Source organism: Cyprinus carpio, chromosome A4 (assembly GCF_018340385.1).
Source record: "Cyprinus carpio isolate SPL01 chromosome A4, ASM1834038v1, whole genome shotgun sequence".
Taxonomy (NCBI): domain Eukaryota; kingdom Metazoa; phylum Chordata; class Actinopteri; order Cypriniformes; family Cyprinidae; genus Cyprinus; species Cyprinus carpio.
The window spans coordinates 15,450,956-15,478,056 of record NC_056575.1 but is presented as its reverse complement, the minus strand read 5'-3'; the positions used below and the strand labels follow the sequence as shown (position 1 = coordinate 15,478,056).

The window sequence follows — 27,101 nt, the reverse complement described above, 5'->3', positions numbered from 1 at the left end:
AGTGCAATAAGAAGAGCTTCCATCTGGCCCATATGTGCTCTCAACAAGGTGTTTACGTCCAATGATACGTCATTTAGATCCTGCTTATTAACGTCTCAACCTCATCACCTGCTGTTAATGCACCTGACGTTTCACACTGATCAACCACTTTAAAGTCAGAGACAGCAGTGATGCCTGGCAGTGCCTTATGGGTAACCAAACCTCTCTGAAAGCATCTCTAGCATGATGGATGTGAGAAAGTGTAGGAAAACCAACAGTCCAGTACTTATGAGCAGGTGAAGGAACCTATAGGCTGTTTTAATGACCTATTACAGGTCCGTGTCAAATCCATTCCCAACATTTCTCTGTGCATTTGTGAGTTTTCAGTTCTGGTTTAGACTGAAACATGCAATTTCATCCATATTTTGGTAGGGGAATGCTTACGGTCATCCTATCAGCGTACTGAAGTGTTTCCATCAAAACAAAATTTCTCCATAAAATGACATTCCCTAAATGGTCTCTCTGCTTGGCTGATGCCCCATAACCAAGGTGGCTTGGATCAGAGAGGTATGAAATACTCTGACAGACGGATGGGAAGGTCCTTATGTGAATGTGAATGTGAATGAGAATGTGAGGGTGTAAACTAAAAGTAGTAATTCAAATTGGAGAAATAAAAATAAGTTATTTATTTTTACAAACTTAGTAATTTAGTATTTTTAACAGCTTTTAGCACTTAAACTTAACATACATTGGCATAAGTTTACACTATGTCCATTGTAAGACACATCATGCCTGAGTCATAACCAGCAACCCACAATAATCTTCACACAAGCTCACAATAAAACTCAAGTGTCTCATGATTAGAAGATCCAAACAGATTTAATCAGCATGACTGCTAATTCATAGCAAAGTGTAATAAACATTGGAAGCCCTCAGTGTCATAAACATTGGTAAATTGGGTTACGTTTTGTTGTGCTGATGACCTGTGTACTTATTTCATTTTACAATCGAGTGCATCACAGTAATGGCATTACAGGCCACTAAAATTGGACCGCAATAGCATTATGCTAATTACTAACACCATTACACTCAAACAAAAGCAGCTCTACCCTTACGAAAAAGAAGTTTATTCAAGTGTACTAGTATACTTCTTTTAAACTAAAAGTAGGAAAGTATACTTTCAGTCTACTTTTTATGTACTTTTTAGAAATATACTTAAAAATAACATTTAAAGTATACTTGACTTATACTTAGGAAAAAAGTCTGAATGTATTTGAGCTATACTTGCACTCCAGGAATCCTTGTTTTTATTGTTATCCAGTATGGGGCGCTATTACACATCTTCTGTACAGAATTTCCAAAACACAAGCGAAAAAGAAACTGAAACAACAGATGCTTCCACATGTAACCTAACAAGATCTTCAGATATAAAACAGCATCAAAACTGTGTAACGTTATGGAATGAAATGTCGACCCATGAAGATGTAATGATTGTCAAGCTCCGGGGTGTTGATCGACTCCATCTACGTTTTGATTATCATTATGAATCCAATTCATAGTCCTTTTTCATAGTTTTTTTTTTCCTTTTTTTTTTTATGAAACTTACCCACATTCAAGTATTTATAAAATAGAATGCATGAAGCTAGAATAAAATGTTTTTGTTTACAAGCAAATACCTTGCTATTTCTTTTTTTGTTTTGTATGTTCAGATATTTATATAACAAAACACATACAAATAAATACCTAAATAGGGACATAGTAGGACACTTAAGATAGTTTGTAAAGTTTAATTAAAGAAAACTTGCAAGTACACTTGCAGTATAATACTACTAAACTGGTAGTTTACTGAGACTGTACTTCAAAGTGTAATAAAAATGCTACAAGCATTTAATTAGTAAACTATCAGTATACCTATAAGTTCACTTTTAGTATACTTGCAGTACAAATTAAAAACATAGATGTAAACTAGTTGTGTACACAGTTTACTACCGTTATACTATAAGTATACTTCAGAGTATAATTTTATATAAAATAAACCAATCCAATCCAAACCAAAATATAATTGAAATAGTACACTTACTAGTATACTACTAGTACACTGATACATGTATACTTACTACATAAAGTATACTTAAAAATATACTTGAACTTTACTTACAGTAAGTATACTTAATAAAATAAACTTGAAGTATACTTCTTTTTGGTAAGGGTAGAGGGAGAACTGTTAGTCCTTGTATTATTTCATCAGGTAGATTTTTCTTTAACAAACCTGAAAGTGGATTTTATTAAGAAATGTAAGTGATATGTAGAAATTGAGGCCTAAACAAACAAGAAAATGTGTTGTATCATAATGTATGATACATATGCTAGACTAATTAAATTGACAGTCATCAATACACTTAATATATACTGATATCCAGATCCTAGTAAAGAGAAACTCCTTCAGAAGAACTGCAGGATGGTAACTGTGGAATCATATTTCTGAAAGAAAAAGCTTTTTTAGGGGAAGAAGTCCTGTTCTCATTGTGAATCTGTACTCCAGAAATTCCCATAAAAGATTAATAATGTTCAGATATAGTGACTGGAGAAGCCATGGAAGGTGTCTGGCTTCATACTGGTGTTCACAAACACTCCTGGATTTGTTTGCCATCCTATAATACAGGAACATTATGAGATGATGGTTTGGACGCACCTGGTCTGGTAAAATAACCTCATATTTCTTGGCCGTTTAAACAGCCATTTAGAAAATCACTGAACCTATTGACTCCTGTGAGAAGGCTGAGGATTGTGGATTGAAGCTATGCCTTGTCTTTCACCAAACATGAACCCATCTGGATGTAGAAAATGAATGTGGATGACTCATTAGACCATGTGACTTTTTTTCATTGCTTTTTATTCATATTTTGTACTCTAGTTTATGTCTGCTGGCCATGAATTCAAGTGTTTTTTCAATGGCAGCTTTAGCACAAATTCCAGCTCTGTGAGGCTAAATTAGTAAATTAGTTCAGACTATCACAGAGGTGTGGTGATACTAATGTAGCTTTCCCACTAAATAAGTTTTGCACATTTTGTGACTAGCTCAGGTAAGAGTATTCAAACATGTCAGAATGCAGTATGATCAAAAGCTCATCATTTGATCTGTGGCACTATTATTTCACAGCTCTCCTTTGATAATTGATCTGGAGATTACTAGACTTAAAGTTTTATTACAACACAACAAAAGATGAAGCACCATAAGTTGCTCTGGCAATGAAGCAGGACCGAAATAGAGGCGTGTGATAACACAGCTCAGCGTATGATTCTTTATGCTCAAGAAGTTAAACTCAAACTGTGCTCATAATAACCATTAAACCAGTTGGAACAATTTGTTCTTTACAAGCTCATAATGATCCAGTCCATGCATGCCCCCATTTGGCATGCTAATTCACTACTGACAGTAAGATCAAACGCACACTTGTCATTACATCACATTGTAAAACGTTATTTCAGCTAATTTTGGGTTCAAAATTTTGAGAACACTCTACATATTAACTAAAAAGCAATTTATATTTGATTATTTTAACCACAGAAACCATAACCAAATTTAAATCAATGTCAGGGTGTTGTCAACATTCAGCAGCCAAAACTTAACAAAGTATAGATACTAGTAACTCAAATGAACTGTGAAAGGGTTGATGTTTTCTGCTGAGTTAAATCTTGGCACAAAAATAAATGCTCAAGATCTCATGTGTGTGAAAAGCATTAAAGAATTGCTCTTATTTTAAGTGATTCAGACATCTGAACAGCTTGAAAACCATATACCTCTCACAATATAGCATATGACTATGTGTACATTATGTATTTAAATCTTTTGTGATCTTTTGTATTTTCTCATTCCATCCAAGTTATAGTTGATACAATTAAGAAAAAAAAATACTTGACTATTACAGTGACTGCTTCTGATCTATAGAAGATAATAACAACAAGCAAAACTCACCATGTTCCACTTTGGAAAGAGGAAATCAGCACCGATGTACTCGAAGTAATGCGCAAAACCCTCCTTCAGCCAAACGTCCTCCCACCAAACTGGTGTGACTAGATCCCCAAACCACTAGAAGAGAAGAAATGAACAATCAATCATCAACAGAAAAAAACAGTAACCATTACAAAAGATTGATTTCATGTTCACTGGTGAAGAATTACAACAAACTTTTGTTGTTTTGTACAAAAAAAAGGGGGTTTATTGGTAAACTGAAACCAAACTTTATTTGGACAAAGTTTCAGGAAATATATCCACATTCCTGTTCATCCAGTATCTGCTAAAGCATATTACATCTACTGGCAAACACATTTTGTTAGAAAAGTCTAATAGAGCATAAAACTACCTTGTGCTCTTTAGAAGTAAAAGTACAAATAAACACTTTAATAAACAGTTGCACTCTGGTTCAACAGAAAAGTTGTTCACAAAAGGTTTCACTGAACATTGAGAACCCGGCAGAGCTTCTGAACTATGACTAATAGTGGCCTAAACAATCAATTACCTACTGTTACACAATTAAAACACATTTTTCAGTTTCACAGCGTTCATACCTGGGCACGTCGCCAAGGACACCGTAAATGAACAGAACAGAGAAAAATAAGGATTCGATTATGAAACATCCCATCTGGAATGTAGAAAGACTCCAAATGATCCCTGCTATTGTGTGCAGATGACAGTGTGCAAAACAGGGCTATTGACTGGAAAAGATGCAACACTGCGGTCCTAAATGGGCTGAATATTTTCCAGACTCTGAAGCCATCAAGCAGATGTGCTACTGAATGCCGGATCTCATTGTTGCAGCACACAAACCTCTGTAGGAGTCGGGCCTCTTTCATCTGAACATGACATCATAACAACAGATCTCAAAGCACCTGACGGAACGATCATCAGACACATGGACTGATAGTGTGGAGAGAGACAGCTGGTATTGTGCTCTCAGAGGAACCTTCTGCTAGACACACATCAAGTGGCTTCCCATAGGTTTAGTGACTTTTTTCTGCCCTCTTCTAATTTGTCAGATGTTCTGACGCTAATGACAGTGAACCAGATAGTGAGTCACATCACATCAGATGGATTAGTTTAAATCTTGAGAGATGCAGAGCAAATGGATAGATGGATAGAGTGAAATAGATAGATAGATGACAGATATAGATAGATAGATAGATAGATAGATAGATAGATAGATAGATAGATAGATAGATAGATAGATAGATAGATTAAAAATTTAAAATTTAAATATATTTTATTACTGCTGACATCGTTAAGTTGCTATTATACTCTGACAGCACATGAGGTGTGATGGTGGCATAAAAAAGCTTGGTAAGAGTTCTGTCTGGAGTTCTGACAGCTTACATTTTGCATATGTGCCTGATTAAGCAGTTCAACAACACTAGAATGTCAATGAACAGTACCAGTATGAACCATGAGACTCAACCTCGCTCAATTATGTCTTCAACAGTGTCTGTGAGACGAAAGCTAAACAGAGGGATTCTGCAGCCCCGCTTCATTAACAGATACGCTGGAGGAAGTCGTGCAGGGAAGAGTTCATGCTGTACCTCTATACTGCAGCATATTCAGGACACTTGAAAACGGAATCATATATATAAAAAAAAAAAAAAAAAAACTACTTTTAGTTATATAAGTCTTAATATAAGGCATGACACCTTCAACCAAACTCACAATTTTGTACAGTGATAGTATTACAATAAATGCCTGAATAACTGAGTGTAAATGCCCTTCACTGACATTTAATAAGTAGTTTCAGACAAGGTCTGTCTGGCTTGTGACTGCAGGGCAAAGGTCATTGCCTTCTCAACTAGAAAACCACAGAAAAAAGCCCTGAGGCTGTATTTCAGTACAAGCTCAAATGTTATACAGCTCATAGACTCAAATCTGCATCTCCCACACAAGCACCATGATCTAAAATCCCTTACAAAAAAATAGTCTACATTTCAAGTTTATTTTATTACATATTTTGTATATTTTGCTAGTGTACTTTCTCAATTTCACTGAAAATCTTTCTTTAGAAGGCAGCTGTCTATGTAGACAGTAGACAGCAAGGCACTTCACTAGGTTTTGGGACAGAGCACACTATGTTTGAGCTAATAAAACAAATGTGACTGTTTATCCTGTTCAAATTTGAATCGCAGTAAAGCTGAACTAAATGAACTAGAATTATGAAAATTTGAAACCCTCTGTTTTGATTGATAAAGTTTATTTATTTGTAAGTATTCAGAGTGAGAGCGTGAAATCCTTAATTTCATGTGTTTACAAATGTTGTCTTTTATAAATAAGGAAAGAATAAAACACCAGCCAACAGTTGTGAGTCATTTAGTCAAGACTCAGTTCCACATATTTAATGTGCAACTCAAATTTAATGTCTTAAATATGCTTTTAAAGCAATGATTTTGAGATGTATGTGATGTATAAGAACTGCAGCCTCACTCTGCCATTGTATTTATGCCCAGAGGGCAGAATGTCACCTCTCCAGTCTGTGGAAAATAAGAAAACTCAACATCTACTGCATCGACCTCTAATAGGCTCATGTTATTGGCTGAATAACTGCATTTGAAGGGCTGTGGCAGCATCATTTAATCTGAGAGGCTGAAATTAGTTGAGAAATAAGCCTGATTGAGTGACTATGACATATAAACCTCATCGCTGGCAGGGGCAAATCTACTCACAATCCGCTGCTACAGTATCTGACATTAAAATGAGCCAGTGTACAGAGAGAGAGTAGGTCCTGAGCCCCAGAAAGCCAAAGGATAGACTTATACAGTAGCAAACAGAGTCTGTCACCCACTAATCAATTCTCTGCAGGCAGTCTGCGCGAGTGACGAGATCCAAATGTGATTTATCAGATGCCGGCACTTTGCCACCAGCTCGAGTTATTAGAGCACAGACAGACCTTTTGATATATAACAGAATAAGCGCTGGATGAGGACTGATTTAATGCATTTACAATGAATGTATTAATCAATATATCAGGTAAGAGTAGGCCCCGCCCGCTCTGACATTCTCTACACTGGAAAACAATTAGCAGTGTGCTATTTAAATCTATATGACAATGATTTGCATTTGACAGAAGTAGAGAAACAGAAAAATATGAATAGAAAAATGGTGTCTTAATTAAAAACATAAAGATGAGCAGAAGCTCCAGAGAACTGCAACACAAAGGGGTGAAAGAGCCTGCGGTGGAATCAAAAACGTGTGATGGCTAATCTCTGTCTTTTATTCTCTATCTCTCTTTGTCTTTTTCTCATTTATACTGTAAATAAGCACACTTACAGTACTTTCACACGCATACATGTGTTTGAAGCTAATTTGGGCTGACTACATGATTTCAATGTTTAATCTGGCATCTTAAATCAGCATTAACACCCTCTCTTGGCAGTTTGTAACTATTTTAAGTTTTGGCGAATTGGTGGCTGATTTATACGAATTTGTATGATCACATGTCTTATTGATGGTTAGGTCAAATGTTTCCTTATGAACCATTATATACAAATCTAAAAATCTAAAACAGTCTACACTGTAAACTGCATACTGTTTTTATGAAATAGTATACAATACAGTACAAAACATATAGAAATAAACAAAGTACAGTAAATTGTAGTCAAAAGACTATAATAGTATAATAGTACTAATTACATAATAGTACTACAAACTTATTAGTGTTTGAATATAATAATTACAAACTAACTGCCAATATAATTTTTTAAGCACAAACACTAGATTTCAACTTTACAGTGTGCTGTACACATACATAAACGTGAAATTAGTGGGGACATTAATGCGCTGCAGGACAGTATTGGTGTCATGATGTGCCTACTGTGTAGGAACGAGGAGATGAAGGAGCGTGGAGACGCAGGAGATCCAGAAGCATAATATACTTTATTTTCTTCAACACAAGGGAACCCACACGTATCACGTGAAGATGACATTTAAGACCCGACAGAGACAGACTGAACTGACTAGAACTTAAGTACACAGGGAAATGAGGATAATTAACTAGACACACCTGGAACAAATGATCATAATTTAACATGAGGGAAAACTGGGTCATGGAGCACGTGAGGGGAGGAAAACACGAAACATGGAAACACAGGGCTGACATTATACCCCACTCCCGGAAGGTCAACGGTGGGTGGGTGCTCTGGAGGCCTTTCAGGACACACTTACAGGGATGGATGGCCTCCAGGGCGGTACCCGTTCCGGGACCCATGGCGAATCAGGCAGACTAAGGAGCCATGGTAGATCAGGCAATTCGGGGCGCCATGGCGGAGCAGGCAGACTAGGAGGCCATGGTGAAGCTGACAGTTCAGGAAGCCATGGCGGAGCAGATAGTTCAGGAGGCCATGGCGGAGCAGATAGTTCAGGAGGCCATGGTGAAGCCAACAGTTCAGGAAGCCATGGCGGAGCAGATAGTTCAGGAGGCCATGGCGGAGCAGACAGTTCAGGAGCCCTCCCCAGCCCCCATAGTTCAGGAGGCCATGGCGGAGCAGACAGTTCCCCTCCCCAGCCCCCACCCCATAGTTCAGGAGGCCATGGCGGAGCAGATAGTTCAGGAGGCCATGGTGAAGCCAACAGTTCAGGAAGCCATGGCGGAGCAGATAGTTCAGGAGGCCATGGCGGAGCAGACAGTTCAGGAGGCCATGGCGGAGCAGACAGTTCAAGAAGCCATGGCGGAGCAGACAGTTCAGGAGGCCATGGCGGAGCAGATAGTTCAGAAGGCCATGGCGGAGCAGATAGTTCAGGAGGCCATGGCGGAGCAGACAGTTCAGGAGGCCATGGCGGAGCAGACAGTTCAGGAGGCCATGGCGGAGCAGACAGTTCAGGAAGCCATGGCGGACCAGACAGTTCAAGAAGCCATGGCGGAGCAGACAGTTCAGGAGGCCATGGTGAAGCCGACAGTTCAGGAGGCCATGGCGGAGCAGACAGTTCAGGAGGCCATGGTGAAGCCGACAGTTCAGGAGGCCATGGCGGAGCAGATAGTTCAGGAGGCCATGGCGGAGCAGACAGTTCAGGAGGCCATGGTGAAGCCGACAGTTCAGGAGGCCATGGCGGAGCAGACAGTTCAGGAGGCCATGGTGAAGCCGACAGTTCAGGAGGCCATGGCGGAGCAGATAGTTCAGAAGGCCATGGCGGAGGAGCCTTTGAGGGACTGGAGCCCTCTCTGGGCTAAACTCGGTTACAGGGACCCTCTCTGGGCTAGACTCTGGGACTGGAGCCCTCTCTGGGCTAAACTCTGGGACAGGGACCTTCTCTAGGCTAAACTCGGGGACTAGTGCCCTCTCTGGGCTAGACTTGGGGGCTGGAGCTGACACTGTGGCGAGCTCTGGGACTGGAGTCGACAGTGGAGCAAGCTCTTGGGCTGGAGCCGACACTGGAGCAAGCTCTTGGGCTGGAGCCGACACTGGAGCGGACCTAGAGACTAGAACCAACGGCCTTTTCCTTTTCAGATTCCTCAGTTGGTTAGGGGTAAAAGGCATGGTTGGCAGGCTTAAGACTGGAGCGGCTGGCGGACTTGACAACAGCGTGGCTGGCAGGCTTGACTTCGGAGTGGCCAGCGGGCTTATGAATGCCGCTGCCGGCAGGCTTGACTGAGGAACAGTCAGTGGGCTAGACTGAGGAACTTTAATTTCTTCAACACAAGGGAACACACAAGTATCATATGGAGATGACATTTAAGACCCGACAGAGACAGACTGAACTGACTAGAACTTAAGTACACAGGGAAACAAGGATAATTAACTAGACACACCTGGAATAAATGATCATAATATAACATGAGGGAAAACTGGGTCATCGGGGCATGTGAGGGGAGGAAACACAAAACACGGAAACACAGGGCTGACAATTGGACATATTTCAGGTTTCTGGCTGTAAACAGCATCACTAGTCAATATAACAGTTCCAGCCTCCACTACTGCTTCTTTTCAATTATTCTTGATCATAAAACAAGGGTTTATTTGCTGAGAACAGTCTGATCTGGGATGCCCTCATGAATTCCAGCTCTAAAAATATCAAATATTCACGCTATTGCTGTTTCTCAAATAATATCATGATTTCATGCTCCCTGTGAGAGTGTTTTACTGTATAAGGTTCAGAGTGAGTTCATATGGAGCTGCATTATCTGTGCAGAAATGAGAGATGAGGGGATTATTTTCCTTTATTTCCTTCTCCCTAAAAATAAGTCAAAAAGTGAAAAAAATGGAAAGAAAAGAGGAAAGAACTACAGACATGCTGTTTCGCCCTGCTCATTGAGCTTTTTATCAAAGCAACAGCACCTAGAACACAATGCAGAGCTGCGATTCAGCAGCACAAGGAAGACTATTCAAGAGATGAATCCAGAACAATACTGGAGAGCACAGAACATCTCCAACACACTCATAAATAATCCACCATAACAAAAGACACTAAAATCCAAGGTTCTCAGCAACATAAGAGCTGCAAACAAAAGCTGGTGGAAAATGAGCACATGCAATGAATAATTCCAACATTTCCTTTACAATTCATGATGATGATGCATTTGTGGGCTTAAAGTCCCTTACAGAACATCATTTCATTGCCAAAAGAAAGAAAGAAAAGGCTGCTTGTTTGATCTGTGTCTAATAGTCTGCAATAATGCAAATATACAACAAAACAGGTTATTTAACACAAGAAAGTTGTGTGAAACACTCTTGAGTGAGAAAAAAACAGAGTGAGTGACAAAGAAAGAGGGATGAAGGAAAGACATCTTTACTTTCACAATCCCAATGGACATGATGTGTGATGTTCTTTTTATAAGAGCTGCACATCAAATTCTCCAGATGTCCAATTACATCTGCTGCTGTTCTGCTCTTTAACTCAACAACTGACCAACTTCACACTCTCTGTTGCTCTCTGACTCCTGGAGATTCTCTCTTTCTGCTTTTCACTGAATTCTGCACTGGCTTCTTTAGATGATGAAGACAGATCTGATAAGTGATACATTTTATATAATTAGAATGCTACAGCTTCTTTATGTTTTTTCAGAGGACACCTAACAGCATTGAAAGGACATGCTGAGTCAAAATAGGAGTGCTTGTAATGTATGTGAGATAGGTTAAAAAGGAAACGCACCGCATCTTAAAAGAGAGATCTTCTGAATCATGGTCTGAGTCACTGCTGGAACAGATATGGATAAGATGTCTCAAATAGAATGGGTAATTTTCAGGCCTGATTGAAGTTGTACATCTTAAATGGAGGTACAGTATAAATTTTCTGGCATCTTGTGTTGTTCGTTTCATGACCATTGAAGAATGGTCATGAAACGAACAGCACAAGATGTCAGAAAATTGATTCACTGATATAATTGGACTAAATTAGTCTGATTTCATTTATTATTAACACATCTGATATTTACACTGCTGCTATATGAATAAATCTGAAGTTCTGTCATCTTCAAAACAGCAAGATGAAGTTTTACTGGGACCGTAAACAATGTGAACCAGCTCACATGCTCATGTTACTCCAGTAAATGTGTTTTACCTGATGGCAGATCTCCAGAACCACCACAACACCAACATAGCAACCTCAAACTAAAAGAAGAAGGAAGAAACGTCAGGATCCAACAAGATCTTCTGCTCCACAAACACACTCAGGCCCCAGTTCTCCATGGCTGCATACGGATGCTTTGGCACTGCCAGGAGATCTGCACACAGTGAGGAAGATCCAAGCTAATTGACGGAAAACCAGGATTGTGATACAATGCAATAAGAAGTAAGTGTAAACAAATACAACAAACAGCAGCTGGATCAAACCAAACATTTTCCAAGACACCACTGCATATGAATCATCTTGCTCATCTGTAAATGATGTTTTAAAACAGACAAATGTTCTTCTGTACTACATAACTGTGCATCATAGATCAAAAGATCTAAAACCAGATATCAATGTGGATTAGCCCTTAATCAAACATATTTCATTTAACTGCTATAATCAAAGATCATTTAATTTTAACCGAAAACCAGACACAGCAAAGCAACAAGACACGCAGCTCCATAATCATATTTCCCTTCAAACATACATAAACTGGCTCCTTTACTCAAGTCAGTGTATCAGTGGCACAGCAGACAGCGAATCAGCCGTTTTAAACGCCTCCACCTCCATGAGACCGTCTCAGGAACCATTCATATGCCAATGAGAACAGAAGCAATTAAACCTCTGGTGCTGTTAAATCCACATCTTATAATCAGCCACAGAAGAAGAGGAAATGTTGGAAACTGTAACATGATTATATGGCGGGCTGGTATGTGTGTGAGTGTGTGTGACTTATTTGCATGTTTCATGAATTGGGCTGAAAGCAGCTGCAGAGTTTTGGAAGGAAGCTGCAATCGTCATGGCGACTGATAAAGCTGCAGGCCTCCACAGTGGGGAAAAAAAAGCTGCGTTGAAAGTGAGCAGTAGTCAGACGCTTCACTGATAATGATGAGCCCCCATTAGGATTGTACGTTCACACATGATTAACGTTTCACTTTTATGCAGAAATGATGGAGTGTCAAGCTCATTCATGAGGCAAAGAACAATGAAAACAGCAAAGCAAAGGTGAATGACTGAAGAGTAAATCAGAATCAGGCAGTCCAGGTTTAATTGGCCATTTTTAATGTTCGTCATGGACAAAAGTCTTGATGCTTTTTTAATTGGGCTTTTATACAGACTCATACTGCAATTACACGACTGATGCTCTTGAAGATAGTGACAAAAGTACCATGGTAATTAGAGATGTACTTCAACTCAACCAACTTCTGTGACAAATTTCAAGATACAAAGCCAGAACAAAACTAACCACGACAAATACCAGATCCAAAACAATAAGCAAATATGATAACCCTTTAATATATCCATGTACTTTAACAGTAGCCTACTTTTTGAGAGGGAAACAAAGAGATTTTTAGGTAAATAGAGACATTACTGCAACTATAACCTGTAAGTAGTAATTATAACCAGACGTATGACCTTCTATGACACATTAAATAGTATACATAATCAATAAGAAGAAGCATATTGTTTACCGAATATATAATGCCACCAGAAAAACACCACCAGGAGTGTGATATTGTTTTTATACAACAGTTCAATAAACATAAAGGGTAATATTTAGAACTTATATTGTTACTTTCTGTCTTTGCTACATTAGCAAAAATATTTCCAAACGCAGAAGCATTTTAAAACGAATCAGTGAGTTAACGTTTCATTGACTAATTTATACTTGATTCGTTTTTGAATAAATCAGCACTTTTAATGAATCAGTTGCTTGAATGGTTCAATTGCTCACTAATTTGTGATTATATCCTGAATTAATCAATGTTTTAAAGGGGTCATATGATGCGATTTCAAGTTTTCCTTTCTCTTTGGAGTGTTACAAGCTGTTCGTGAATAGATAAGATTCCTAAAGTTGCAAAGACTAAAATCTCAAACCCAAAGAGATATTCTTTATAAAAGTTAAGACTGGTCCACGCCCTCCTAAAACGCCTCGTTTAAAGGAAGATTTGCATAACACCGCCCAAATGTTGACACAAAGAAAGAAGGCGTAACTTTATTGTTGCTGCCACTGCCGACTTTATTGAAGCCACTGCGTAACTTGTGTTTCGTTGCGATTGTTTGCCTGCCACACAACTAGCCGCCGCCATGTTGTTTCCAGAAGACGCATGTGTGCATTTTATGGAAGACTGTTTCGATCCTGCGAAAACGTGCTACAATGCTGGCTGCTCTGACTCACAGTTGGCCTTTTATAAAAAATATAGAACATAAGATTCAAACGCAAGTTTTGAGCAGTGTAGAGTGCTTGTTGTTTGTCATTATGCAATGTCTCTCATCTAATTGGATTCAGAGACCAAAACTGTTATAGTACATGTTATATGAACTATACAAATATAGAACATAAATTAATATGGTAATAATTTTGTACAATGGTATTTATAAAAGTACCACAGTATTACCATCAGATACTATAATTGTATCATCGTATACCCACAGTCCTTTTATTTTTGTAAAGTGTATAGTTTCTGTCCTTTACTGCAGTAAACTGTAAGTCATTATAAGTCACTATACCTGTAGTTGATATATAAAGCTCTACTCGGTTGGATTGAACAGGTTCTTTTTGGCAGAGTGCTGTAACATTACAGAAACCATGATGACGCAAAGTTGGAGAAATTCCATCTCTCCCTGTCATTCACTCTCTAACATCTGCTGTTAAAAGTGTCTGAAGGAATCTGCGAGGAGATGATGAAGGGACAAAGCAGAGGTGGGGTGTATACGGGGGCACAGTGAATGGCAGGGGACACAGTAACAAAAGCGTCTGGAAAAACAGCAAGATCAAAATAAACAAACAGCTTGTGTTTTCAGAGAGCAGAACCTCCACAAGCTCCACTAAAGCAATTATTCATCATGTTTCTCACACCTCAGTCTGTTTCACACAAACACACACAGCCTGGGGTCTAGTTCTGAGCATTCAGGTCTATCTGGAGGTCTGTATTACCTGCGCTGCTCTTTGAGCCTGTTTTAACGCAAGCGGTCCTGGGGCGACACAGGAAGTGTGGCAGAAGAAGGCGGGAGGAAGTGAACGTGAAGCTTTGCTCACAGCAGGGTTCAGTCTGTCAGTGCACACCTGCTCTCTTTCAGCACAGACACATATAATGTTCAGTTTATAAAGATCAGCTATACACATGTCTGTTTATAGAGTAGCTGAATAGAAAAGAGTATAAGCATCTCTACATTTTGCTCTGTTTCTGTCTATCTATGTGTCTGGCTGCTATGTGTGCTGTGTTCTACAGTATGTCGTTCTAGCATGTTCAGGGTTCCCAATCGTTTTCAATAATCATTTTCCAGATTGTCTGACATAAAACAAAAGAGCTGATTGCCGATTGCATGTTTGGAGCAGAAACAGGCTTTAATTTATGGTCGTTCAAACGTTTTCTACTACTAACATCAATTGTTTCGGGCAATTCATAAAGGTGTAATTAAACATTCAACCACATCTAAGAAAAAAAAAAACTACATTTATATCAATTAAACTATAATAATTATCCATAATACCTATCTCACCCAACATAAATGTGTTTTCCAGGTTTTGCATTATGGTTAATATGTGACAGCATTACCTGGTGGTAAATATGTGTGCTCCGCCTATGGCTACTTACTTAGGTTTACTAACAACTAATAGCCTATGTGTTGCTACTCATAGACGTGACTCAGGTTCCTCCTTCAATGTCTTGTGTTTCAAAAGGGCCTCCAAGTCTTTATGATATCCTTGTTTATAGACGTGACTCAGGTTCCTCCTTCAATGTCTTGTGTTTATTTTCACCAGATGAAAGTAAAATACATGTTTATTTTCACCAGATGAAAGTAATAAGTCTGATAGTTTAGAAAAGTAATAGCACATGTCTCCTCAACAAGACATAATTTGAGGCATCATTCAAATACAAGTTTTTCAGGAAAAGATACACGCTTCAATTGAATACTTAGTTTGTTCAAATCAATAAAAGTGCAGACACTACCACATTTCTGTGTTCATGCAATACCTTAACATATCACCTTGAAGCACAGCTCTCCCCACAGGCGAAGACATTTCCAATTATTATATACTGCAGTTATTGGACACACATCGCCTGCTGTTGTCATGAATCACTGTGATTACACTGTATTTGTCTCAGAGAAAACAGAGCTCTGACAAGACGAAACGCTGAACCCCAAACCACTGAAAAGACTTCATGAAGTTTCTTCATTAGATTACTACATTTAATGATCATCAAGGCATCTGTGTTTGAAGTAGCTGTCCACAGCACTAGTTCCTTTGATGCTAGTTCTGTGTGTGAGGGGATGTAAGGGCCGTTCATTAGCAACCTGCCAATTCATCCTCAATACACTAAATATATACTGCGAGAAACGGAAAGACACATGAATCTGTTTACTCTGTTTACCCTGAAATACTTAATCTCAAACAGTTGCTTTAGTACAGACAAGTTCAGTGAGGAATTATGATCATTTAAAATAAATCGTAAAAATTAACATTTATGATAATGACCCTAAAATATAAAGCTATTGCTAACTTCACCTTATGCTTGCAAGATTTTTTAGATCCACTGCATTATACAGTATAGACATAATATCTTCATCACACTCTATCACAAGAACAGTATTTCACATAAAGGTGAAAAATTAATAAATAAATAAAATACCTCCAGTTCTTTGCCAAGTTTGGTAATATATAGTTTTATCAGCCTGAAAGCAATAACATCAAGAACATAATCAAAACACCTGAAACTTAGTAGAGTTTATTGTTTTGACTCTCTTGTTGTCTTTTTTATATATATTATGCAGGCAACTGTTAGGACACAGAATTGCTTTATTCGTCAGTGGTGCTGGTGTGAATCTGGTCCGCATATAGAACAGGTTCAGAGAGTTTCATCAGCAGCTGATCAAAAGGACTTTCATGTTGAGTTTCTAGTGTTTTCTACCAAGCTAAATCATGAAGGCTTGATGTGAAATGCTTCCAGACCTTAATGTCTCTCACCTGGATTTTAATTATCAAAATGATCTTCCCTTTTTGCATAGATTTTTCTTTAGATGTCTCTGCATGTGGAGACTTGGTTTGCAGTTTGATAATTGGTGAAGTTTTGTTGACTAATTGGGCCACAAACTTCACCTCAGTATGAAGCTGTTTGACTGAATCACGCTATTGAATAAATTATTACACACCCCAAATTACTGTTTTAATATGTGTGTATTAATAACATGCTGTGACTTTACTGATGAAATCATGATGAGGATGATGTGAATTTGTTGTGCTGATCTCAGTTCATGCTAGCTTCCTAGACATTGACTCCATATTTCTCACAGATTCTTGGATTTTTTTATTAAAACTTCTTTATTCTTTCTGCACCCAGTTCAAACAGCACTGAATTTTAACTCCCTATGCAGCATAAAGAAGTCAATACAGGGTCACGACTCCTGCTTGTCAGTTTCTTTGTCTTCAGAGACACTCAAAAATACACAGAAACCAACAAAAATGATTTTTTGAAATGGTCTGAAATAATGAACAGCAGAATGTCGGCCCTCATTTAACACTGACCTTTATTAAGCTCAGGAGCACATGAGGCTGAATATGAGGAGAGAGGGATGGATTTGAGTCTCTGTAAGTGTGTTCATGGTAAAGTGGAGAGACTCGTTCTTGGTCCACAGCACCCCTGACGGCCTGCGGTCTGCTATCACATCTGAGCGCTTAACACAGGCAGCAGGGCAGAAGAGAGCGGCCCTTCATGGAGCTGCAGTGCTACCTGAGGAGAAAAGCCTCCAGAGAGGGTCAAACAGATGCTCTAAGCTCATCAGAACTGCATTTCAACATTAAGCTCTGTGCTCATCTCACACATTCACTAAAGACTCTTTCCCTCTGTTATCTCAAATTATCAGAACTCCATTTCAACATTTGCTCCCTTCAACAAGACGGCTGCATTACTGAAAAAAATATTCATTAATACACACCCACAAAAAAACATCACACATCCAAAACACAAAAGTATAATTATGAAAAAAGGCTAAGAGATCATTTTAAATATATCAAGAATTTAATGAAGTACTTAGCTATGTTTTAATTAGGCTAGTCTCTAAAATCCATTAGGAGACCTTAAAGTAGATAAAAAAGAGACAATATTAATTCAGAAAAAAAGAGACATGTTAGGAGGGTGTGGACCTAAAATGTAGATAACAAATTTAGAGATATTTTTGAATATCAAGATCTTTGACTTTTGAATTCTTAGTAAGAGTTTCACAGTGAGCTGCTCTAATGTAACATCCTGTGCATTTCCCTTTTTCATTTAGACTCTTCAACAACCTTTGAACGTTCTTGTAAGACATTCCCGGTCTCTCTTTCCTCACAAACCCACAGTGTTCCCGTTCTTGACCTGATAACACAATCAATCACAATTTCAGTCGTTGTGAACCACTATAAGTGCTATTACAGCTCCAGCTGGAGCGTCCCGCTAGTATCAGCTCTCTCTAATGATGTCTGCGGCCCGTTCTGCTCATCCACAAATCACAGCTGCTGAAATGGAGAGAAGTCTTTAGAGGCGAGAGTAACAGTGAGAAGTGGTCAAATTCAGGTGCTTGCAACAAATCAGAGCGGCACCGGACCAAAAAGAACGGACACAAACAAACATTTTTTCATTCATCCCGTGAGACACTATACATAAAAATCCGGACCAGAGTGGCGGGCCGGGTGGAATTATTGTGACACAGATCAGTGAGCCACAGACATTGTCCTGAAACACTCCAGCAGTTTTCTGCTCTCCATTTGCTCTTCGTCTTTATCAGTAATTGGAAGAAGAGGAAAGGCGAAGCTGCTTGTTATTTGACTTTTTGTCTCTCTACTGATACCTGCGCTGACATCAGGATGGAAAGTGTACACGCAGCAAAAAAAATATTCAAAGGCCGTGAACTTGCACTTGAATATGTGTGACTGTGAAACTATCAGCAGAGACTGCTGGGAAGACACAGCATATTTACCAAAGTGCAGAGGGACGGTTGATCTGAAAGAAAAGAGTTCAGAAAACTCCCTCATTTCTAGTAAACTATTAAACTGCATCGTCAGGTGCTTTCACAGCAGCGTGTTCGAACCAAAACACAACAATGTGCAAGAGAAAACATATTGTAGGGATAATTAATAGTAGCTTTTCTTTTGGTACATCCTGAAAATGTCCATGAAAACAATGTGCGGCTTTGTCAAAACCTGAAATGGAACGGAAACCATGTTGTTTTAAAAACGCGAGTTGAAGAAACATATTGTTTGTTTGGCTGCTTCATTTCTCTTCCTCATGGCACAGCAACTTCCTTTCTTCTTTTATTCCTGCCACACTTGGTCTTGAGCCTAATTGAGCCTAAAACATTCATAAGCCCAAAACACCTCGACAAAATAAATGTAGCAAGAGGAGAACAGGCGAGCATTGTTATTTTGCTATTTTGCTCTGAACATTCATTTAAAAACTCAAACCAGAGCCAAATGTGTGTTCTGACCACCATTAGACATGATAAAAGTAAATATGTATATTTTCAATAATTATGTGGTTGCTAAGTTGTTCTGAGTGGCTGTTAGGTGTTTGCTAGCATTTTTTGAGCATTTGTTAGCATATCTCTACTGCATGCCGAAGCTTAGCAAACAGTACTATTAATCCCAGGGACACTCTCATGTTTGTTTTGAAGGCGAGAGGAGATTTCCGGGGATTTCAACACCCTAAATTTTGGCATTCGGCCAAATCAACACATGCACCTCATTAGCACTCGGTTGGTAACTAGTGAATCCCCCCCACAGTTTCCATCCTAACCTCACTGTTGACCTTTGGCTAAATGTCAGGGCTGATATTAGAGGAAACTACATACAACAAATACAGCAGCATATAATACGGCTTATTTATTCTGGAAAAACCAGGTGAGATTTGTTTCTGGGAATTGTTGCTGATTCTACTTCAGATTTAAAGGGATACTCCACCCCAAAATGAAAATTATGTCATTAATCACTTACGACCCATGTCATACCAAACCCGTAAAAGCTCCGTTCATCTTCGGAAGACAATTTAAGATATTTTGGATGAAAACCGGGAGGCCAGTGACTGTCCCATAAACTGCCAAGTAAATAGCAATGTCAAGGTCCATAAAAGGTATGAAAGTCATCGTCAGAATACTCCATCTGCCATCAGACGTGCAATCTGGGTTATATTAAGCTACAGGAACACTTTTTTCTAAGTGAAGAAAACAAAAATAACGACTTTATTCAACAATTCCTTTCTCAACAGTCTCCTCTGTGTCTCTCCCTATCACTGTATGCTGAGTATGCTCTTCCGTATCATCCACACCACAAGGATGTGCTGTTTTCTTTCAAATCAAAGCTAAATACATGTAGAAACAGCACATCCTTGTGGCGCGGATGATACAAAAGAGCATATGCAGCATAGGGTGATATGGAGAGACACTGTTATTTACTTGGCAGTCTTTGAGACAGTCACAGCCCTCCCGGTTTTCATCCAAAATATCTTAAATTGTGTTCGAAGGACAAACTGAGTTTTTATGGGTTTGGAACGACATGGGGGTAAGTGATTAATGACAACATTTTCATTTTGGGGTGGAGGATCCCTTTAATCCTGCTGAAAGTCAAGTGATAAGTTTGCCATGTAACCTACACAGTGTGAGCGTGTCAACAGCCATTGAGTCGAATGTCTGCTGGTGCTTCTCCAGTCAAGAGCAGGTCTGAGATCAGATTCATCATGATAGAGACTCTCAAACCCACGACACTTCAGTTACCAATGAACACTCGACTAGGAGAGCTGAACTATAGAGATTAAAGTGTCTTCATTTCATTAAAGAGCACTATTTTAAATGCATAAATCAAAAATCAAAAATGTTAAACTATTTAATATGGGGGGAAAAATCTGTCAGAAACCTGTACTTGGATGAAGATAATACTTATTATTATCAGCAGTTCATCATTCAAATATTAAAGGGGACATTTCTCTAAAGCCCATAATGTAATAATTTAGTTTTGCTTCACCATTTTATTCCCACTTTCTGCCCCTTAATTATTTATATTAGCATATTATTTTAGCTGTCTTGGGGCGACAGGGTATTCTTTTTTCCTATACAATTTCAGTTGTCAAGTGCTCAGAATGTCAATGTCAACCAATGGAGATTCATTCAGTGTATTTGAAATGTCTCAGAGATACTGAAATATTCACGTTGTTTTGATTTTGTATATGTGGAAGCAGATTTGATACATTACGTTGTGGGAAAAAGTACCAACCATGAAGCAGAAGTGTCAGTACTGTCCTCACACACACACACACACACACACACACACACACACACACACACACACACACAGTGTCATGTTGAGCTGACATCATGAGTTCAGAGACCCTCCTCTCGCCGCAACAAACTTTTCCTTCCTTTTCTGAGACTGTTTGATCGTGAACTTAAACTGTCACTTTCTCACTTTTTCATGTCAAAGATAAAAAAGTGAGTAAAAAAAAAAAAAAATTAAAAAAAACACCTTCCCACTCTCTCTCTTCCCTGCTCACTCAAAAATTGTAAATAAGGAAATTTTGGGAAATTCCCAGTAGGCCAGTGTGTTTTGGTCATACATGAGCTGTTGATTTTTGATTTTTCTTCATTAAATACAGTCACTCTCTCAGCTGAACATACCAGTGCTGATCTGTTTTCTTCTATAGATCTACAGTGCAATCTCAGGGGAAGTTGTGATGTGACCTCTGCCACTCAAGAGCTGTCATTTTCCAGCTTTTTTTCAGATTGGTCAGTCATTGGGCTCTGGTTTCTGTGTTTTGTCACATCTTTCAGAAATATCACAATGTTAAAAACAGAATGAAGAGAAAAATACAGCACAGAGACACAGACACTGCCAAACTGACTCAGCACTGCAGTGAGAGCTGAAAGTTGAAAGCTGAGAGCAAGAGCTTTACTAAACTGTATTTGAATATACTGTAAAGTCAGCAGTGCCCTGATTTAATCACAACTAAGATCTCAGTAGGTTTCAGAAATGCCAGATGGCAGAAATCCTATAAATTGTGCTCCTCGGTTTATTTCTTGGATAAATATCAGCAATCAGATGAGGACAACATGACTTTAGAACCACAGTGAACATACTGTTGTGTTGTCCAATTATCTGTCTGTCCAAAAACAGTAAAACACAACAATGAGCACACACAATAGTTGTAAGTCAAGCCTTTTATAAATTAACATTTTTGCTCAAAGTCATAATGTCACATCACCTAGGGGCAGTGACCTGGACATTTAACTTTGGATACAAAAGAATAAAAAAATAAAAATACTGAATCTGAAAATGATGGCAGACTGAAACGAATTTGTTATAAATTTATTTACTTTTAGAAAATTTAAGCACTTATTCACCCACTTTCATTTAATTTACAAACATTGTTTCATTGTAAATTGCCTTTGATCATATCATTTTCTTGAACCATCCAATGAATCAAAACCTCATTAGGCCTTATGTTCCTACAAAAAGCCAGCAGCATAATACTGGTTGAAAAAAAAAACTCTTGATAAAATGTTTTAATTCACATGTGAAGCCAAAAGCTGCTAGTAAACACATCCTTTCCAAACTGCAGTGGTTCTTTTCTCTCAGATGGACAGGACTGAAATCCCAGAAATCCCTGAAATTTCAGTCTGCGGTCAAGTATGAGAGCTTTTGGTGTATGAGGAGCATTTGACACTCCAGTTTAAATTATTTATCACAAAGAGATGGATTTCATCTTATATATTGCAAACTTCACATTACCCCACAAAATATAAATTAGAGAATATAAAGCCTATATATATATATATGTAGGTTATATAGTATAGTTTAGTTTATTGATTTCTATATATATATATATATATATATACTGTATGGCATAAGAAAAATAAACAATAAGCTAAAACAAAAATTACAACTACAAAAAAATAAAAAAGAAAAATAGGGTGAATAAACCATATTTTTACAAAGTTAGTGCTCAAAAATGGCCATTACAGTCAAATTTAAAGCAAAATACAAAGAAAATGGTCTTGAGCTGTTTTTGTGAAGCTTTTTCATAAATGTTTCTTGGCAAATTTCTAATGGCGAGTTTCAGGCCTTTGTTCTGTTTTGTTGACATTCAAAAGCACATAAATAGAAACAGCCAGCATAAAGACCGAAGAACAAACACACTCACATTATCAGGGTGCATAAAGGCTTCGGCCAATCAGGGACTTTTGAGTTATATTCGGTCTGAAGGCAAGTGAACAAAAATTTGGAGAAGAATTCAGAGGGATACAGCGCAGTGCCAGTGCAGTAATGTGATGGACATTTTCTCTGAGCAGCTCTTAATGCTTTTAGGAGTGTCAAAAACACCAGGCTTCTCAAAAATACTCTATAATATTGAAGTTAGACACATAAACACACACAAGTGAGAAACATCTGATCTACACTCTCTGACTTTCCTGCAGCAGAACAAATGCTTGATAAATGAACCAACCAATCAATATCCTCCATTTATGACACATTCTTTTCTTTTCCTCGTATCCTTGCGCTCAATAAGGCAATTGGTTTTTTTGTTTACAGCGTTCATACGGCAGATGCTTCAGATGGTCGATAGTATTGGCAGACGCTGTAATTTGTTCACGCGGGTCAGGTGAGAGGTATTTCAGATGTGAATAAACACCTTATTGTTGAATTCTTCAACCTGATGAGTGTCATTAGGATAAAGATGCATTCAAACGCACTCAGTGAGTTTATATGATGTTTCTGTTAAACACTGTTGCTGTTCACTGTTGGATCTGTGAGTTTATTCACTTAGTGTGGCGTTTCTTTGAGAGTCTTCTAATGTGTCACTGAATTTAAAAGCACTGATCATAATGGATAATTCGCACCAGGTCCTCCACGGCTTATTGCTGAATGTGCCTCTCCGTGGTCTAAAACATGAACGCGTTCATTTGGACGCAGACACACAGTCAGCAGAGGATCTACAGTACAATGAGAGTGAAGTAAATACTGATCAGCTGCCATCTTCATCAGTTACACGTTATGCTCCCAGATCAGCTAGCAGGAGATTTTCCGCTTGCTTTGGCTGGATGGGCTGGAGATGGAAATCTGATAGATGAGATGAGATCTGTATGTGGAAGAGAATCCTGGATGATGGCTGAATTGAATCTGCTTCATATGGCTCCCTCTCATTTGCTGTTTCTCTCTGAACACTGTGGAAACCCTGATGACTCTTTGATCTGGATGGATCTCAGCTAATTGACCAGGATGTGCGCAGGATTTAGTGGTTACCTGCTGCTCTCCCATGTGCACAAAGCATTTCTACTCCAGCTTTGCTTAAACCTTTCTTACAAAAGCAATCTGGATTAATTTGCAGGAAGTGAATCCCATTATGACATTTTTAAGTATGCATGTATGTGTGTGTGTGTGTGTGTGTGTGTGTGTGTGTGTGTGTGTGTGTGTGTGTGTGTGTGTGTGTGTGTGTGTTTTAATTCTTCCTGAGAGATTTTTCATTTGTCCATCTGGTTGTGTTAGTCTGTAATTTCATTTTAATTCTGTTGTACATTTCTTGTACTGCACTTTGATTTCAACATCTGTTTATATATATATATATATATATATATATATATATATATATATCTATATATATATATATATATGTATGCTTTAGAAATCAATAAACTAAACTATACTAAGACCTACATTGTATGCAAAAAAAATACATTGAGGCATTTCTCACAATATCTTCTTTTATGCTGAACAGAAAAAAAAAATGTCATGCAGGTTTGGAATGGTGTAAGGATGAGTAAATGCAGACAATTTTCATTTTTGAGTATCCCTTTAAAGTGCCCCTATTATGGCATTTTGAATATTGCCTTTCATGCAGTGTGTAATGTAGCTGTATGTGAATGTAAACAATCTGCAGAGTTGTAAAGCCAAAAAGGCCATTGTCTCCTAACAGGAAGAATTGACTCTGAGCAGCCTAAACGAGTCGTCAGTAATTCGAATCCCACTTTCATGATGGCTACACATCATGGGGTAACACATTTGCATAGTGCCCACCTATGTTCTACATGTCCAGAACAAGAACAATTTTACACACCCTCAAAAAAAATAACTTTTTCATGTCGAGAAGAAGCTCTCCGAAATACACTGTGAAAGCAAATAAAAATCATTTTCAAAAACAATTTTTTCCACTGTACCACAGCATTACAACCCCAATATTTTTTCTGTTCCCGTCATTTTACTGATGACTGCTAGTTTTCCCGTCGTCATTTTCTGAGGGCTGCTTCCTTAATATCAGGGAACAAAACACTTGTTGAAAGATGGCTCAGGACCCAAGACCATCCACTGAATCACAACCTGTAAAAATAATAGATGTTTATTTTTTCTATCGAGTGTAGACTGGGTCACATTACCAATAAAAAAACAATAGGCATACAGAAACTAAATCTCTGTAGACCAATCACAACAGACTGGGTCATCTGACCAATCAGACCACAGTAGGCATACAGAAAGGAGGGGTTTAGAGAGACTGAATCTTATAACTGCTTTGAAAAAATTGTTGGAAAATTAGGTGATATTAAATGCATATTTTTTTTTTACTTTGCCTGCATGTAAACCTACTGTAGGAGACTCAAAAACAATATCAGGAACCTTAAAAAATGGCATAATAGGGACACTTTAATACTATTCTTTTGTTACTTTGGAAATTTCCTTCAGGATATGCAATTGTAGTTGAATCAACTAACACTCTTCACATCAGAAATACCCTCAGAAAAACATCTAAAATTCTTCACATCTTTTGAACCTCTGCGGGAGACTGATGAAATTGGCATTCTGTGTGTGTGTTACATTTTGGTAGTAAAACAAAAAAGACACTGTAAAAATAACACACTTTCCAGTTTTGGCATTTTTAATTCCTGAGTTGCTCCTGAGCTACACATGCTAAACAGTTAACACTAGCACTAACTTCAGCTGTGTTTGTGCAGAATCTGAGAATTTTTTTATAATTATCTGCCTCAAGGGTCCTCGACTCGACTCGTCTCAGCACTAAAAACACATCAACCGTGTGTCAAGCAATGAAAAAAGCGCATGTTTCAAAACAAAACATTAAAAAAAGAGAAATTGCTGTTTGTGAACATAGTGTTAAAACACTTCAGCAATGTGAACAGATTGATGCCATATGACTAAAATAAAACAGTAGTGAAAAAACAGGGTTTCAGAAAGAACAAATGAAAAGGGGAAAGTGATATAAATGTAAAAAGAGACGATAGATGGATGGATGGATGGATGGATGGATGGATGGATGGATGGATCACAGAGCACCTGTGCACCCATCATGCTTGAGCACTTTCAGGCCGTGAGAGATTGTGGGTTCAGGAGGCTGCTGACAGAGCGAGCAGGGAAAGTAGCGTGAAATGGATCAAGAGTGTGGAAGAATAAGCAAAAAAAAGAGAAAGAAAGGAAAAAGGACAAATACTGTTGGGTTCAGTGTAAGTCAAGCTGGTGATATTCAGGATCTTTGTTAAATATGTATGCTTTGCGCTTTGAGGGAAAAAAGCTGTTTTAGCTGTTTGACTTCTAGAGCGACTCCAATGTCACGATTCTCACTGAATGACTTTAACATCGACATCGACCTGTTGTTAGTCTGAAACACCAAATCTAGTACATAAAATCTTGTGGAATCAAGCAGAAAGCTCAATTTTCAAGTTCATCTTTATAAAAGAGTGTTTTGTTCTTCTCATGATCTACAGTAGTTTTACTGCAGTCATGCTGCTCAGTTATATCTGCTCTATTACAAACAAAAAAGAAGCAACTTGAAGCAATGGGAATCAATATTTATTTAATAAAATTGTACGAGTATACACTTTATGTAGTGCATAAAAGCAGTAGCTTATTCACTCAGCACAAAAACTATGAGGATCTCCATTTGGATGATAAAATCAAAGGTAAATACAGATATTTACACTAAATTCTGAATCATAAACATACGGATAATACCAGTATTTCACTTAATGTTTATTTCACTATGACAAGATGACAAAAACTGAAAGCAATGTGATGTCTTAGGTGTATGGTGTCCCATACTCTGAATTTCCAAGTGCACACACACAGCAGTGAGTAAAAGCATTTCCTTTGAATCAGTGTCTTTGTCTTAAAGTGAGGACAAGAAACAAGCCTAAACATGCTGAACTACAGCGTTTATGCACGCTAACCTCAGCAGAGCTGTCAAAAGTCACAGAAGCGAGACAGACCTCTGAACCCATCAACTCCCGGAGACCCTCAGTGACCCTGAGCCTGGAAACTGACAGGCAGAGAAATCCACAGTAAAGCCCACAAAACTTTCTGCTCTGTAACTTAACAACCACTATCCTCAGAGAACAGAGGCCAGGTCACATCGCTCACAAAGACAAGAGGACTTGACAGAGAGGATGGAGATGAAAAACACACAAAAACTGATTCAGAAAGAGAAAAGAGGAAAGAGAAGAGGAGCACTTGAGAGAAAGAAGGACGAGAGCACTTGAGAGGAACATGCAAATGTGGAAATGGGACACGGAGAAG

General features: G+C 38.3%; 1 pseudogene; it reads right to left on the bottom strand.

The window, feature by feature from the left end:
* LOC109064695 overlaps positions 1-27,101 on the bottom strand; it is a 98,762-nt pseudogene that overhangs the window by 48,179 nt on the left and 23,482 nt on the right.